Below are 13,672 nucleotides of genomic sequence, written 5' to 3' on the forward strand. Positions count from 1 at the left end.
CTACTTGCTAGTGGCTCCTCCGCCAGATCGTCTGAACCAGGGCTCAGTGAAATTACTCAGTGGCCCATTTCACCCACTCAGCAAGCTTTCTGCAGACCAGCGCCCACGCTGAATCCAGAGACATATCTGTCTTGTTCTTGGCTTTGAGGTGCTCCCACTCTGATGGAGAAGACAGTCACAGCCCAGGTGGCACAAACAATGGATTGCTTGTGTTGATTTAAAAAAACACACTTAGTGAGAGTTGGGAGCCAAGGACGTTTGTGTGCTTGTGATTGTCGCACAGTCGTGTCCGACTCTTTGCAACCCCATGGACTGTAGCCCGTCAGGCTCCTCTGTCCATAGGGATTCTCCAGGCAAGAATACTGGAGTAGATTGCCATGCCCTCCTCCAGCGGGTCTTCCCCACCCAGGGATCGAACCCAGGTCTCCCGCATTGCAGGCAGATCCTTTACCCACTGAGCCACCAGGGAAGCCCCCAAGTAAGTTTATTTGGGGGCAAAATGAGGACCGTAGCTGGAGAGACAGCACCTCAGGCAACTCTGAGAAACTGCTCCCAAGAGGCAGGGGGAAGGTCAACTATGTATGTGATTTTGGGGAAGACAAGTGTATGCAATCAAGCTTTTTTTTTTTTTTTCCTGCAGGTTTCTACTAGTCACGAGGAGCAGACGTCACCATGTAGGATTTTAGTGCTTTCTTAGATATGGGGAGATACAAGACCTGGGCTCATAAAATCAACTCCTGGAAATATCTTTCTGAAGACCTGTCCTGCCAGTTTTTCCTGGAGCACAAACTACCTCATTTTGTTACTGAGTCCAAGCTGCTCTGCTTGCCGCACGATAATAGGGCAGTGAATCCCAGAGGCGAGGTGTTGAGGCACGGAAGAGAGTTTAATCGGGGGCCGGCAGACCGAGAAGAGGGCAGGCTGGCGCCTCAAGATCACCATCTTATTGGGGTCTGGATACCAGGTTCTTTTCCAGATCAGAGAGAAAGAAGCAATGAGGAACTAAAGTCAAAGGTGCAAGAGAGAGGGAGAGGCAGTGAGGAAGTAGTGGAAGGGTCTTCAGTCCTGCAAAACATCTCCAAGGGGAGGTCCGGCCTTCAGAAGGGGTGTGTTAATCTGCTGTTCACAGGTGGGGAGGAACACATTATCTCTCTGTGAGCTGAACAAAGGCACTTTAGTTTACAGACACGCAGAAGGGCAGGGTCCTCCAGGCAAACCATTAAGTATGATTATAATAATAAAGGCAAGCCAAAGAAACAGTTTCCAACATGGAGTCAGAATTGGCCTCCTCTCTGCAACAGTTTCTGCTCTCCACCCTGAGCTCCTTTCAGGGGGTGTTGAAGGTCAGCAGCTGCAGTAGCATCGGATTTAATCCTTGTAGAGGTGGATGGCAAGTGCCAATTTGTAGCTGAAGCATGTTGAGTCACAGATTTCACTCACTAAAAAGAAGTTTTCACCCCAAAATAAAGTCCTGGGATAATTGCAGACATGTGTCTTCCTGGGGGGTTACACCTCTTCCTCAAAATTTGTTTCTAGTCTACTCAGCCCCTCTTCTTTCTCCACGTTCACCCCAAATTTGCTTTCCTGTTCAGTCAGCTGGGACCACACTTTGCCAGGGTCTCAGTGTGCCCATCTGTGAAATGGGTATCTGCTACATGCTAAGTCACTTGCAGTCATGTCCGACCCTTTGCGATCCCATGGATTGCAGCACGCTAGGCTTCCCTGTCCTTCACCATCCCCCTGAGTTTGCACAAACTTATGTCCATTGAGTCAGTGATGCCATCCAACCATCTCATCCTCTGTCACCCCCTTCTTCCACTCTCATGGAGCTTCTATTTCAGAAATCAGGTTTCTGACTATGAAATTTCAGCTTTACTCACCAGCCCCACCATTCCAGCCTCATAAAATCTGGAAAAATTTTAAGAGGAAATTTCCTGGCGGTCCAGTAGTTAGGACTCTGGCTTTCACTGCCCAGGGTGCGAGAAGCCACAGGACTTGGCTCCAGAACAAAGCTTTTCAGATTAAACTTTTTATCCTGTGAATGTGAGTTTTTACAACACCTTTACATACCCCCCACCCTACTATGCTTGCCTATCTTACTTCCCTTTGAAATAGGGGCCCACATGGATTCCCAGAGTTCAGATAAAATAATTTTTAGTCCACAAATTATCCCTATTCCTGTGTGTGTTGTTTGTTTGTTTGTTTTGACTGTACTGTGAGACAAATGTGATCTGAGTTCCCCAACTAGGGATTTTAACCCGCACCCCCCTGCAGTGGAAGCAGTCTTAATCACTGGACCACCAGGGACATTCCTTTTGTCCCCAAATTATATTTATCCCAAAATAAAAACAATTCAGCTCCTGAAGATGCAGAAAGAAATCTTAGATAAACTTCATCTGCCTCCCCAAAAAACAGCTGCCCTCAACCACTTCCTCCAAGGGGAGTTTCCTGTAAATTCAATTGCCAAGGCAGAAGGCCCATAGCCCTAGCATCAGAAAGCCCCACAGAACTTTCCATACCCTCCCACTGAAGCCCTTATGCGCGCCCCTTCAGTTAAAGTGTTAATTGCTCTTTGCAACACAGTGGACTGTAGCCCGCCAGGCTCCTCTGTCCATGGGCTTCTCCAGGCAAGGATACTAGAGTGGATTAGCCATGCCCTCCTCCAGGGGATTTCCCAACACAGGGGTCAAACCCAGAGGTCAAACCCAGGTCTCCTGCATTGCAGGCGGATTCTACACCATCTGAGCCATCAGGGAAGCCTTTTGTAAGTTTCTCTAGTTTCTCAATACTGGGAGGTCCCTTATGCACTTGTTAATAAGCTTCTTTTCTCCTGTTAATCTTGCTACTGTTAGTTTTCTGGGCTTCAGCTACTAGACCTGATTTGGAAGAGAAAAAGCTTTTCCTCCCAAAGCTTTCTTTAGAATGTCTTTCATAAGATCTCAAACCAGAGTCACCCCTATACTGTCCCCCCACCCAGTGGCCATAGCTCAGATTCTGAGCCCTTGAGCATGGACCCCAAGTACTAAGGGATTATATCTCCCTTTCTTACCAGTGAATTAGGACCCAGAAAATAGATTTCAACTAATACCTAATGAACAAAGAAATTGCTCAAAAGAAATCTTCGGGAAGATTCAGTGAAATTGGATTTTGGAAACTAAAAAAGTGTCCTAGTAAATCCTAAACAGATGAAAAAGAAAATAAGATTAAGCCCCACCCCCAGAGCTCTTCAGGATTCTAGAGTCATCCAAGAGGAATTCCCTGCTAAGTGAGATATCTTTGTTCTTTGTGTTAAAAAAAATATTTTTGCATCTAGCTCAGGAGACTCAGTTCCTTGAAGTGAGTTGGACATCTGAAATCTCTTTTCCAGAAGCTGTAATGCCTTGGAATATTTTCTAGACCTCTACCCTGTCAATGAAAAATCAGTCAATCCAAGAGAAAAAAATGGGAAACTTTATTTCAGCTGAATTTGAGGATCAGCGGGGCTCAGAAAATAAAGAATGCCCCTGCAATGCAGGAGACCCAACTTTGATCCTTGGGTTCGGAAGATCCCCTGGAGAAGGAAATGGGAACCCACTCCAGTATTCTTGCCTGGGAGATCCCATGGACAGAGGAGCCTGGCAAAGAGCTGGACACGACAGAAGCAACTCATACACACGTACAAGGCTAACCTTGGTGGCTCCTGTGACCCCTTACAAGATCTCGAAGGAATCCTCTTTTTTTGTTGTTTTGCTTGCCTTGCTGCAAGACTTGCAGGATCTTAGTCCCCGACCAGGAATCAAACCCATGCCCCTCGCAGTGGACGTGTAGTCATAGCCATTGGACCACTGGGGAATTTCCTCAGCTTCAGATTTAACTGTTCATCCTGTATTTTGCCTGGCAACTCCAGACTGAGGAGCTGAATTTTTTCTCCACCTCTTTCTTTTCTTTAATTGAAATAAAGTTGATTTACAATGTTGTGTTAATTTCTGCTGTACAAAAAAATGACTAAGTTATACACATATATATAATTTTAAAATATTATTTTCCATTACGGTTTATCTCAGGATACTGAGTACAATTCCCTGTGGTATTCAGTAGGACCTTGTGAGGAGCTGAATTCTTAATTAGATTTTAAAGAGCTACACATGGCTAATGGGTATTGTGTTGGAAACACAGAGTTGATGGTAAAAATGAGTCCAGAGGGCAGATAATAGGACCTAATTATTGAGATGATTCCCAGGGCTGAGCAGAGAGGTCCTTCATGGCCCATCCCTTCCCTCCCTTATCTCCAAACCTTCATCACTGTAGCATGTTCTCTCTCTCTCTTTTTTATTAAAGTACATCATCAGTAAAACCCATCTGAGTGTAGAATGCCAGAATATATGGTATGGTTCTGAGTGTTTAACAGTGCAGGTTCTGGAACAAGTATTAAAGAAAAAAATATCCACTGGACACTTGTTAAAAGTTGGTGAAGACTTGGGAATTCTCAGGTGGTCCAGTGATTAGGACTCCATGCTTTGGTCCTTGCCCCCCACACCGTATCTTCTGCCTGCCTTTTGCCGTGGAACACTTTAGTCAAAGAATAAGTTTGATCAGAGAAGGAAGAAATGCTGAAACAAAGGAAAACAATCAAAGGAGATTAAATAATAATGTAGTCATTCAACATAGGCAAGGACCTTTAGTTTCCTCTCAAGAGCTATGGACAATATTCCGAGCCATATCTGTGAGCTGTCTTATAGATAACAAAGCAGCAGGTGAAGTTAACTACAGGGCGACCGGACTGCACCCTGGACATGAGCTGCCACAATTCAGAGAATTAATTGACTGGAAAGAAATGGGAACAAATGGACCCTGAAACTGAAGATTAACTGTACGTAACACAATCAAGTTGATGCTGCTCAGACCACTGATGACCAATTTGAAGATGACTGTTGGAGAGGACTGTGCTGTTTCTGCCTGTAGCCCCCCTCCCCCTGTCTATAAACGCTCTCACCCCCTTCTTGGCGTGGGGTGGAGTCGGCTTTTGGATCGGTGTCCACCACCCTCCCCCACCCCAGTTGCCAGCATCTGAAATAAAGCAAACTTTCCTTTCCACCAAACTGGCCTGATTATTTGCTTGTGAGTGGCAGGCAGCCAGACCCCACACATGCTTTCAGTAACACTTTTTGCCGAGGGCCCAGGTTCAATTCCTGGTCAGGGAACTAAGACCCCACAAGTGGCACCATGCAGCCAAAAATGGGCACAGACTATCAACTGCAGATTGGCACTTGACTCTACGAGGGTTAAATCAAGAGCTGCGGCAGCTGTTGCCCTTCACCACGGCCTGAAAGGAGCTCACAGAAAGGAGGCACGCTGTGCTCAGTGGAAAAACTGGCAGGACAGGTCTTTAGAAATTTAGATATTTTCAGGAACTGATTTTATGAGCCCCATTCTTGTATCTCCTCATATCTAGGAAAGCAATAAAATCCTTCTTGGTGATACCTGCTCCTCGTGATTAGCAGAAACCTTCTGCAGGAAAAAAAAGAGAAGTGCTTGATTGCATAACTTCCCTTGCCCAAAATCATGTACAGACTGGCCTTCCCCCTGCCCCTCTGGAGCCGTTTGTCAGAGCTATCTGAGGTCTGTCTCTAGACTGCAGTCCTCACTTTGTCCCAAAGAAAACTTAACTCGCAGCTCTCACATAGCGCTTTTTCTTTCTTTCTAAGTCGACAAGACTTAACAGAAACAGACTAACAGATTTAGAGAAGGAACTTACGATTTCCAAGGGGGGGAAGGGGGAAAGACAGACTGGGAGTTTAGGATGGACACGTACACACTGCTATTCTAAAACAGGTAACCAACAAGGACCTGCTGTATGGCACAAGGACCTCTACTCAAAATTCTATGATAATCTAAACTGGAAAAGAATTTGAAAAAGAATATGTGCTGTGACCAGTTGAGTCTGACACTTTGTGAGCCCAGAGACTAGAGCCCACCAAGCTCCTCTGTCCATGAGGAGAATCCTGGAGTGAGTTGGCATTTCCTCTTCCAAGCGTTTCTTCCCAACCCAGGAATTGAACCTGGGTCTCCTGTATTGCAAGCAGATTCTTTACCATATGAGCCAGAAGGAAATGGCAACCCACTCCAGTATTCTTGCCCGGAGAATCCCATGGACTGAGGAGCCTGGTGGGCTGCAGTCCACGGGGTCACAAAGAGTCGGACACGACTGAGTGACTTTAACTTAACTAATTTAACTTAACTTAAGGAAGCCCAGGGGGATTGAGATTGGGCTCAAATTCAGGGAGTCAGAGCCTGAACAGCAGAGTAAATGTGAGTGAGTGGCTGGAAAATTACCAGGAGACCTCATGGTGGGGGGATACTTACTAATTCGCTTAACAGGATTTTTGCTGAAAGCTAGCCAAGGGCTTAGACATCAGGGGGTGTTGGATGAGGAACTTGATCAGAGATCAGAAGTTATCAGTTATCAAGGGTGGGGTGGAGACAGGCAGATTTTTTTGCGAAGATTGGACTGGGAGGGCCACGGGCAGGTCAAGGTCAAGGTGCCTCAGTTAAGAGGCTACAGGGGAGCCTGACTCAATCAGGCTTAAGTCAAAGACAGAGTCTTGGTCAGTGTTGTCCAGAAGGAAAAAATGTGCCTCTCCTCTTCTAGATTCTCTTGTTCTAAATTGACATGAGACCAAGTATTCCCTGGTGGACCAGTGACTGGGACCCGGTGCTGCCACTGCAGGCGGAAGACTGGGATGTGACTGAGCGACAGAATAGCAATATACATGAGGGAGCCTGAGGAAAACGGAGCAAATAGCCAGGGTGGCCCAAACCTTTGCCTTACAAGCCACCTTCAGCTAAGACAAAAGAAGATGCTGAGGCTGGTGGAATGGGACTTGAGAGAAGGGCAATTCACATGGAGAGAAAGCAAATGTTTGTTTACCAAACATTTGCTTGGGCCGGGCTGGGACAATGGAACTCAGAGGGGGGTCTGATCTCCAGGCCTGCAGGTTCTCCCCCATCTCGACACACACACTTGCCACGTAGTCTTTGTAGACATCACTGGTGGTAGCTTTATTCTGAGAACAGGTTCTCTCTCTCTTTTCTTTTAATGTGTAAATTTCTTAAATTTTTGGCAGCACCTTGTGGGATGTGGGATCGAATCTGTGCCCCCCTGCATTGGAAGCTCAGAGTCTTAACCACTGGCTGCTGCTGCTAAGTCACTTCAGTCGTGTCTGACTCTGTACGACCCCATAGACGGTGGCCCACCAGGCTCCTCCGTCCCTGGGATTCTCCAGGCAAGAATACTGGAGTGGGTTGCCATTTCCTTCTCCAAAGCATGCGTGCACGCTAAGTTGCTTCAGTTCAGTCCGGCTCTGTGTGACCCTATGGACACCAGCCCACCAGGCTCCTCTGTTCATGGGATTCTCTAGGCAAGAATACTGGAGTGGGTTGCCATTTCCTTCTCCACTTAACCACTGGACTACCAGGGAAATCCCCAGGTTCTCTATGTAAACTGTTAAGGCAGTTCACTTAAGGCAGTGTCCGACTTTTGCGACCCCATGGACTGCAGCCCACCAGGCTCCTAATCTAATGAGAAAAACAGAAGACCAATCCCAACAGAGGAGGCTGGCAGATTAGGGTCCCTGGGGTCCCCAAGAGACAGACACAACTGGGCAACTGAGCACATAATCTCAGTTGAAGCACATTCTGTAAGACCTGAGCAGAAGGCCTTAAAACTGTCCCCAAATAAGAAAAGCTTGAGAAACCCTCCCAGCCAAGTGTAACCCCCCCAAAAAATACCTAAGGAAACTGAGTTAACCATGGATTGCAGCTAATAATAATATTGGCTTATTAAATATAACAAGTTTGTTGTACTAATGTTCTAATAGCAAAACTAACGAAATATAAATTAACTATGGACTGCAGCTAATAACGGTAACGATATTGGTTTATTCACTGTAACAAATGTGTTCTACCAATATACTAATGATGTATTTTAAAATTTATTTTTATAGGTTTCAATTACTTTTCAAATTCTTTTACCATTTAGGTTATTATAGAGTGCCTAGTTCTCTGTGCTCTGTTTGTTACATTTAAAAAGCCAGTATTATTATTATTAGCTACAGTCCATGGTTAATTCAGCTTTCCCTAGGAATTTTTTTTTTAACCTTAACCTAATGTCATTTTCTGTTCCAGCATCCCACTCAGGACATCACATTACATATAGTTGTCCTGTTTTCTTAGGCTCCACTTCTGCCTTTGGCTGCGAGGGTTTCTCAGTCCTTGTTGGAGTACTAACGTATTCATGTATAGGGGAAACTAGGGGTAGGCATAGTGGAAACTCCACACGTTGCAAATCTAAACTTGTTCCAAAAGGAAAAGTTTCATTATTTTATTTTATTTAAGTTTCTTTTTTTAAAAAGGGGAGAAAAAGCCATAAATTGAAAAACTGTTCTGGCTCGGTCATTTCTTAGAAATCCAAAGAATGAGAGTAAGTCCCACCCAGTCAAGTCCCCACCCCTAGGGGCCTTTCATAGTAAATTTGCCATTATTAAACAGATGTTTGCCTACTCTTTGTGTGCTGGTGATATTCAAAATACTCTCTGAAACAGCTATCAAATCTCATTCTTTGTGCTGAATGAGGGTCTGAACCTCTTTCCTGAGAAGGAAGGAATTTCTGCCCTCAAGTCCCCTTTTCCCTTTCAGATTCCCACCCCCATCCATTGCCATCAGCTTTTGCATCAGTTTCCGCAGCCTGGCCCCACAAAATCTGTCCATCTGCCCCACAGGTAGAATTTGTAATTGAGGGAATAATAAGCTTGTCCTTGACCCTGAGCCTGCCTTCCAGGTCCTAGCAAAGAATCCCGCTAAATCTTTTCCCTGACCCTTGAGAGCTAATCACCTCTCTTGCCAAATCAAGTTCCTCTCCCTCCATTTAACCTCTGAGTCCTTGACCTGCCTTAATGAGAATCCTATTAGACTCACTTAGTAAGACCCCTCCTCACTCTGGTATATCTTCTCAAGGATTTTGCATCCACTGACCCCCTCACTCAACATTCTGGCTGCAAATCCCCATTCCACCTTGAGAAAGACCCTGATGCTGGGAAAGACTGAAGGCCAAAGGAGAAAGGGACGGCTGAGGATGAGATGGTTAGACAGCATCATCGACTTAATGGACATAAATTTGAGCAAACTCCAGAAGATAGTGAAGGACAGGGAAGCCTGGCGTGCTGCAGTCCATGGGGTCACAAAAACACGACTTAGAAACTGAACATGGAATCAGATATTCTGTCAATCCATCTCCCCTGTTGAGAAAATTTTTACCCTGAAAGAGTTCAGAACAGGCCACCCCAAACTATGTAGCTGCATGTCTATTGGATAAATTGATTAGTGAAGGGGTTTGCAAGATCTCACAAGATTTGCCTTCAGAATCCCCTGAATTAAAACTCCTGGGACTTCCCTGGTGGTGGTCCAGTGTTTAAGACTCCATACTTCCACTGCTCTGGGCAAGGGTTCCATCCCTGCTTAGGAACTAAGATCCTGAATGCCACGTGGGTGGCCAAAAAAGAAAAAAAAAACTTAAAACTCGTGACTTTGCTTCCATCTAAAGCTGAGGCAAACCCATGTCTTCTCAGTGTTAATCAACAACAGTATCAGACCCATTCGAACACTGCTGACAGTCACGAGAGCTCATGACTCTCATCCCTTCCTCTCTTTTATCATTACATGCGTTTCCATCACCGATATTAGTTAGAATGGCCGTCCTCACAGGCTTGCCTGGTGGCTCAAGATGGTAAAGAATCTGCCTGCAGTGAGGCAGACCCGGGTTCAATCCCCAGGTCAGGAAGATCCCCTGGAGAAGGGCATGGCAACCCACTCCAGTATTCTTGCCTGAAGAATCCCAAGGACAGGAGCCTGGTGGGCTACAGTCCATGAGGTTGCAAAGAGACAGACATGACTGAGAGACTAACACTTTCATCCTCACAAAGCTTGAATATAGATGGTTAAATTAGGCAAACTATACTCTTTAAATGAATTTCTTTTCCACACAATGTACAGAACCCTGAAGGAAATGCAAAATAATCAAGGTGAAAACCAGGACAGAATTCTTAAGATGCCTGACAAATATTCTCAATGAGGGCTATGTGACTCCAAGCACATCCCATCCTAAGTAACTGTGATCAACATTTGAAACACCTCCCTAAGGTTTCCTCTTGGTTCTCTGCTGCTGCTGCTAAGTCGCTTCAGTTGTGTCCACCTCTGTGCGACCCCATAGACAGCAGCCTAGGAGAGTCCCCCATCCCTGGGATTCTCCAGGCAAGGACACTGGAGTGGGTTGCCATTTCCTTCTCCAATGCATGAAAGTGAAAAGTAAAAGTGAAGATGCTCAGTCGTGTCCGACTCTTAGAGACCCCATGGACTGCAGCCCACCAGACTCCTCCGTCCATGGGATTGTCCAGGCAAGAGCACTGGAGTGGGGTGCAATAGCCATCTCCCTTGGTTCTCAGTGGGTGTTATTAAAAGTAAAATTATCATTACACAGATTCACATTCACAGGGATTCTCACATTTTCTAAAGTGTTCTCCCAGACTCTCTCTCTCTCTCTCTCTTTTTTTTCCAGTTGGCAGATTCGTTTATTCAGTGAATATTTTCAAAAGTCTGTGATGGATCAAGCACTGGGGACACAGTTCTGAACAAAATAGAAAACGTCCTTCCTTCATCAAGCTTGCATTCTCGTTTTGGAAACAGATAACAAAGAAATAAGCAAATGAGTTTTTAATATCAGCTAATCATGCATACCAAGTAATCCAGATACAGCATGGAGGTGAATGTCAAAAATTACAATTTTTTTTCAAATGTGCACTAACTTTGACAATTTCTGAAATATATTCATGTGTTCATGCTCATTTACTTATTTATTTTTTGATTGGATGAAAATTGTTTTACAACGTTATATCGGTTTCTGCCATACAACAACGTGAATCAGTCATAACTGTACCATTTTATTTATTCCATATATTTCTTTCGGCTTCATCACATGGCATGTGGGACCTTGGTTTCCTGACCAATGATAAAACCCATGCCCCCTGCATTGGAAGTGTGGAGTCTTAACCACTGGACCATCAGGGAAGTTCCATGGAATTGCTATTTTAGAAAAGCTGGTTGGAGGAAGTATCCTTGAGGAGGCATGATTCAATGAAATCAGGAAAGAAAGCAATTAAAAGAACTGGAAAATTCTGGACAAGTAGACCTACTATGTTTCGTGTCTGTATCATTACAACTTTCAAAACTTTGCTCTATTTCTTTCCCATAGCCTGTGATATTCTAGGGCTTCCCTGGTGGCCCAACATGGGGCCTGGTGGCCTGCAACATGGGAGTCGCAGAAGACACAGGTTCAATCCCTGGGTCAGGAAGAGCCCCTGGAGGAGGGCATGGCATCCCACTCCAGTATTCTTGTATGGAGAATCACATGCATAGAGAAGCCTGGTGGGCTACCTGTGTCCCAAGTGTCGCAGAGTTGGACACGACTGAAGGGATTTAGCACTCACGTGATGTTCTAACATAACTGCTTACTTGATTGATTTTGAAGGCCATAATGAGTATCCCCTTACTCAGTGGTGTCCAACTCTCTGTGTGACCTTTCGGACACAGTGTACCCACCAAGCTTCTCTGTCCATGGGATTCTCCAGGCAAGAATTCTGGAGTGGGGTGCCTTTTCCTTCTCTAGGGGATCTTCCTGACTCAGGCATCAAATCGAGGTCTCCTGCATTGGCAGGCAGATTCTTTACCTTTGAGCTACCAGCGAAGCCCAGATATGTTAAGTGATGTCTAATAAGTCTCAGCTGTCGAACACACAGGTAAGGTCTTCTAAAGTGTTTCATCTAGTCTGGAAATAGTCCTCACTTCCCCCCACTTTTTCTTCTCAACTTCAGCACTAAGCAGTAACTTTACATTAAATTGTAGGAATTCTTTTAATAAACACGATTATCACCTATTCACCTCCAGGCTGTACCTCATTGTTGAGCAAAGAACTCTGTACACAAAAGGATTTCAAAAACTGTTGAGAATCTTTTTTTTTTCTTTCTTTTAAAAAAGCTATTCTTACTGGTATGCAGACCAGCCAGATAAAGGTACGAATTGGGCGGGGATGGTAGGGAGACCAGGTGATTGTAATGACAACAAAGTCTAGTGATTTGCAAATGAAGAGCTTTCAATTCTGCAGGAAGAATGTTTGATTTAGCAAACTTTTCCCATTTAGTCCTATTCTCCCCCAGCCACCCCAGGCTATCAAATCTCATTTCTTAAATCTTCGGAATTTTTGAATCCAAAAAAAAAAGAAGAAAAAAAAGTGGCTCAGTAAAGAGGAATGGTAAAGAATGTTCCTGCAATGTAGGAGACCCAGGTTCAACCCCTGGTTTGGGACGAATCCCTGGAAAAGGAAATGGGAATCCACTCCAGTATTCTTGCCTGGAGAATCCCCATGGACAGCAAAGTCTGGCAGGCTACATTCCATGGGGTTGCAGTGTTGGACTGGACTGAGTGACTAATACCTTCAAAGAGGAAAATATTAACTTGAGACTTAAGGTTCATTAATAGTTAATAAATCAAGTATACATCAATAAAACTTTAATAGTTAACAAATCAATTGTACATCAATAAAGCTGGGGGGAAATTGGAAAAAAGCAGCTAATGAACATATTAACTTGAGATTTTAATGGGCACATTGGTGGTGGTTTAGTTGCTTAAGTAACTAAGTTGTAATTAAGTTGTAACCGGGTTCCTCTGTCCATGGCATTTCCCAGGCTAGAATACCAGAGTGGGTTGCCATTTCCTTCTCCGCGGGATTTACCTAAAATCAACTTTGAATGGAAGTCTTTGTTTCACCTTTCTTAAAGTCAATTGTGCTAATAGAGTTTTTCACCATTAAGAACAAATGCTTTTTGCATTTTTACTAAGTGCGGGCCCGAGGGCTGATTTGGGGATGGGGGGATATGGGTGAATAAGACAAACCACTGTCCCCAGGGAACTGAGCTCAAAGGACGACTGTGACAAGTAATTGAACTGGCGGCTAGTGATTAGACAAAGAGAAATTCTAAGCCCTTGAAATGTGAGAGACACATAGGGGTCAGCCCTGAACGTGCTCCGTGAGGGTGAAGGGCACGAAGAAAAAACTGTCAGTCGCTGAGAAAATAAGGTGATGTGGGTTTGGGGACAGAGCAGAGGGTCCAAGTGGAGAGGAGTGGCGAGGTTAGATCTGGGTGGAAACCAATGTCTCCATTTTTACCAAAGCTGCTCTCAAAAATCCACATTTTAGGGAATTCCCTGATGTTCCAATGGTTAGGGCTCAATGCTTTCATTGCCACAGGCCCAGGTTTGATACCTAGTTGTGAAACTAAGATCCCACAAGCCTCTCAGGGTGGCCAAAAAAAAAAAAAAAAAGCTCATTGTAAAAAAAATTTTTTTCTTTAAAGAAAAAGTAGAAAAGGAAATATTTTAAAATGCTCATTCTAACACAACATTGCAAATCAACTATTTGCCAATAAAATTTTTAAATAAAAATATTAATTAAAAATGCTTATTATAGCACTATTAATAAATTATCCTAAATTTGCAAAAATTGAAAATGTCTAACAGGGGCTTAATGAAATTTGCCATTAATCATTAAAGCACATTGTTTATTGTTTTTACCATATTATTTATATAT

This window comes from Budorcas taxicolor, chromosome 18, assembly GCF_023091745.1.
Source record: "Budorcas taxicolor isolate Tak-1 chromosome 18, Takin1.1, whole genome shotgun sequence".
In the NCBI taxonomy this organism is placed as follows: Eukaryota; Metazoa; Chordata; class Mammalia; order Artiodactyla; family Bovidae; genus Budorcas; species Budorcas taxicolor.